Source organism: Schistocerca gregaria, chromosome 4, assembly GCF_023897955.1.
Source record: "Schistocerca gregaria isolate iqSchGreg1 chromosome 4, iqSchGreg1.2, whole genome shotgun sequence".
NCBI classification, from domain to species: domain Eukaryota; kingdom Metazoa; phylum Arthropoda; class Insecta; order Orthoptera; family Acrididae; genus Schistocerca; species Schistocerca gregaria.
The window spans coordinates 55,576,806-55,581,389 of NC_064923.1; the positions used below are offsets into that span (position 1 = coordinate 55,576,806).

Here is a 4,584-nt window from a genome sequence, read left to right on the forward strand (position 1 = left end):
CAAAGAATCCTACGCCAATTCCATGGTATGGGAGGCTATTATCCGAATGGCACCCAACAAAGAAGTTAGGCAACGTGCCCTTCACTTGGCAAATCCGAATCTAGATGAAGTCCTATCCCTCACTCAGTCTTTAGAAATTTCTCGCACCACTGGAGCACAAATACAGGCATGGTGTGACATCGAGGAAATACAACTTCTGTGCGATGTTGACGAAGCATGTGGCATGTCCCGGCCAACCAACATGGCCGCAGTACACTCCCAAGTGCAGCCTTGGCCTAACCGTAAACAAACCTCTAAGAAACTGCAGCAAAACCTACGGCAAGTTCCTTCAAGTCCGCAGTGTTTTACGAAACATTCATGAAAAGATTGTCCACATTGTGCCATGTGTTACAAATGCAAAAAAAAAAAAAAAGATAAATAAATAAATAAAAAGGGTCATGTGTCATCCGTTTGCAAATCTGACCACATACATGATGTTCATGAACATGACACTAACCCCTGATTCTGTGTTGTCTGTCAATTGTACTTCTTCCCTTTCAGGGAAGTTATTCCTCACTGTCCAAATACTTGGTCGAGCGGTTCGCATGCAGGTGGATACTGCTTCTGCTGCCACTATCAACTCTCAGAGGTATCTTCAGTTGGGTTCTCTAATCCTGTCACTTACAAAAAACAGAAGATTTCTCTCTTGGAACAATTTGATGCTGAGGTATCTTACAAATCTGTCGTTCACACTGTTCCCATATTTGCTGTTGGCCATAGTAACATGAAGAATCTTTTTGGTTTTGATGCCTTTCGCGTTTTTGGGTTCTCCATAGATGACTGTCAATATCGTCTCTGATGCTATTCCTTATGTTCAATTGGATTCCTTGTCAGTGACATTTTCGTCCCTTTTTTTCTTCTGGGTTAGGCTGTGCAAACGACTTTGAAGCTCATATCACACTCAAACCCATTGCTCAGCCTAAGTTTTTTTGGGCTCGGCCCATTCCTGTGGCCCTATGTCAAACGGGAGCTGGATCATCTCACTGCTTCAGAGGTCTTGCTTCCTATCACTTCCAGTGAATGGTCCTCTCCTGTCATTGTTGGTAAGCCAAATGGTGATATTTGTCTCTGCGACGATTTCAAAGCCACTGTAAATGATCAGTGCCTTAACGACACTTACCCTATGCCTTGAACTGAAGAATTGTTCACTAAACTTGCTGGAGGCCAGTATTTTTCTAAACTTGACCTGTTAGAAGCTTATCATCAAGTTCCTCTCGACACTGCTTCCTGGCAGTTTCTGGTCCTTAACACGCCTTTTGGTGTCTATCAATACCAACGATTGCCATTCGGGGTTGCCAGTGCCCCTGCTCTCTTTCAGTGATTCTTGGAACAATTATTGCTCACTGTCCCTGGGTGTATAAATTACCAGGACAACATCTTCAAAATCTCCGAATAGTTTTTCATGTCTTACAGACTGCTGGTCTTAAGTGTAATCTTCAGAAATCAAAATTTTTTCAGGCATCTATCACGTACTTGGGGTTTCAACTCTTTCGGGATGGTATTTGTCTGCTTCAGCAAACTGTCGCTATGATCGATGCCCTTCCTCACCCTACATCTGTTAAGGAACTGCAGGCCTTCTTAGGGAAAATAGCATACTATCAAGTTTTTACCATCTGCAGCTTCGGTGGCTCAGCTGTTGTTTCGCCTGTTGCATAAAAATGTACCTTTTCACTGGTCTGCGTCATAGGATGCGGTTTTCCAGAAATTGAAGACTATGCTGAAACAGACCCTGTGCCTGGCTACTTATGGACCTGGCCAACATCTTGTTCTTGCCACAGATGCCTCTCAATACGGGATCGGTGCAGTCCTTGCGCACCGTTTTTCTGACTGTTCTGAACAACCTATTGCTTATGCCTCCAAAACACCCATGGATGACCAACGAAAGTATTCTCAAATTGAAAAAGAAGCTTTTGTCATTATTTATGCTCCCAGAATGAGATTTTCACTCTGCAGCGGAGTGTGCGCTGATATGAAACTTCCTGGCAGATTAAAACTGTGTGCCCGACCGAGACTCGAACTCGGGACCTTTGCCTTTCGCGGGCAAGTGCTCTACCAACTGAGCGACCGAAGCATGACTCACGCTCGGTACTGAGCTTCTGTAAAGTTTGGAAGGTAGGAGACGGATACTGGCAGAAGTAAAGCTGTGAGTACCGAGCGTGAGTCGTGCTTCGGTAGCTCAGTTGGTAGAGCACTTGCCCGTGAAAGGCAAAGGTCCCGAGTTCGAGTCTCGGTCGGGCACACAGTTTTAATCTGCCAGGAAGTTTCATTATTTATGCTCTTCGTAAGTTTGACGTTTTCCTCTATGGATACAAATTTCATCTTGTTGCGGATCACAAATCACTTGTTTCCTCGTTTCATCCATCAACGTCACTTCCCGACAAGGCTTTACTTGTCTCGTTTCAATTATGAGACTCATTTCCGGCTGAAGGCTCAACATGCGAATGCTGATGCACTGAACTGAGGGATTGCCAATGAGTGCTCAAGTTTTCTGAGAATTTTTCTCTGGTTTTTCAAGCACATGAATTGTCTCAATTAAGAACCCTGCATAAATGCCAGGATTATTGGCTTATCCCAAGCACACAGTATCAAGTACTGATACTGCCTGTCTCTGCCATCCCCCCCCCCCCCCCCCCCCCTCTTGCCAGACATCAGAAACATTTTGTATGCACACTAACATACAGTGTAAATTACGTGTTAGAGAAAAAAAAATGACCATTCTAGGCACTCTTCGCAAGAAGGAAAGGGAGAAACCTCCTGAATTTTGCACCTGTGGAGTTTCAAAATTTTGCTTCCAAGCTAATAAATCTCTTGTTTGTACCCAACACAAAGTAATTGTTTGCTGATACTCCTGTCCACAATGCATGATATGAATGATATCGACCCCCAAAACAGGAAAGCCAATTATCATTATTAATTACATTCACACTGAAGGAGGAGTGGATACTGTAGGTAAAATGATTACAGGTTCTTCTGTTTCCAAAATCAGAAAGAGTTGACCTATGGTGTTATTTTACACTATGCTAAACATATCTGGGATAAACTGCCAAATTTTGTATTTACTTTCAAAACCAAAGGAACCATAAAAATATGATGTAATTTTCTGATGAATTTAGCATTTGCATTGACAAATGAACATTTGCAAAATAGATTGGACATCTTGTCACTGAAGACAGATGTCCGAACTGTTAGAAGGAAACTCCCTTCCAAGCTGTCATTGGACACCAGAGCCATCAGAGAAGATGAAGAATGGGCATTACCATGTGTGCGGAATGAAAAAAATGGCAACTCATTAATGAAGGTTTCTATGAAGTGCAGTAAATTTACTTGTCAAGCACATCTGACTACAGAGCCTTTGTGTGTTGCATGTCATCAAGAGGAGACTGTCATTGCACAACTGACACAACACACCCAGTCACTCTTGGCAGTGATCATGTGAATATTGTCACACCCATTGCTTGGTTAGTTTCTTTGGGGGAAGGGACCAAACAGAGAGGTCATTGGTCCCACTGGATTAGGCAATGATGGGGAAGAAAATCGGCCATACCATTTCAAAGCAACCATCCCAGAATTTGCTGGAAGTGTTTTAGGTCAATTATGGAAAACCTAAATCAGGATGGCTGGATGCTGGTTTGACCCATCATCCCCCAAATGTGAGTCCAGTGTGCTAACCACTGCACTGCCTCACTTGGCGTGTCACTCACGTGAAAGAGATCCTGTACCTACACACAGCACATACATCTGTCTAGACAGACATATGGTAAGGGCAACAGTGGCAGATCGTACATCCACCACACCACAGATGAAAGGGCTTATGAGCCCATACGTGCCAACACAAACTGTTGCAAACTGATTATTAGTAGTGGGGCTAGCCTATCTTCCACCCACAGCACAGCATCGACTTGCGCTATTCACGCTATCAGAGTATCATTTGGAAGACATAGACTTTAACGATGAAAGCAGATTCAGCCTGTGAGCAAGTGATGCTTATTTGTGGGTATGACAGACATGGTGAGTGATGTCTCAATGTTATTTCATTCAACCACACTAGTCCCACCATAGGCCTTATGGTCGGGGTTGCGATAAGTTACAATTGTCATTTATATTTGCATTTCGGAAACGGATGTGAACCATTGCTTTGTCCGGGCAGAATGTTATTAGCCCAGTTCTTTTGCCATTCTTGCAGCAGGAAAATGATGTGTCATTCCAACAGGATAACGGCAGCCCACAGAGCCCATGGAACTCAACATGCAGAAACTTCTCTGGTCATCACTTTCTCCACACTTGTGTCATTTGTCAACCGTCATCTCCTGATCAGGCTCCATTGGGGACGAGTCATTTCCTGTCCCAACAGCTTTTACAGAACTAAAAGAACAAGGTCTGACAAGTGTATCATACAATATTCACCATGTGTACAATGGACTGGACGCCAGAGTCAGTACCCGCATTGCCACATGTGGAGGCTGCACCACATACCAAAATGGACGTTTCAGCATGGGCCAGTATCTGTTACCACAGTAACACTTCAAAATATGCACTGTTGCAACA

General features: G+C 43.7%; 1 non-coding gene across 1 annotated transcript; it reads left to right on the forward strand.

Annotated features, from left to right (window-relative positions):
• Positions 1 to 2,203: 2,203 nt before the first annotated feature.
• Trnas-uga (transfer RNA serine (anticodon UGA)) lies at positions 2,204 to 2,278 on the forward strand. The gene has a single exon. It is a non-coding gene; the product is annotated as a tRNA-Ser (tRNA).
• The last annotated feature ends 2,306 nt before the right edge of the window (positions 2,279 to 4,584 follow it).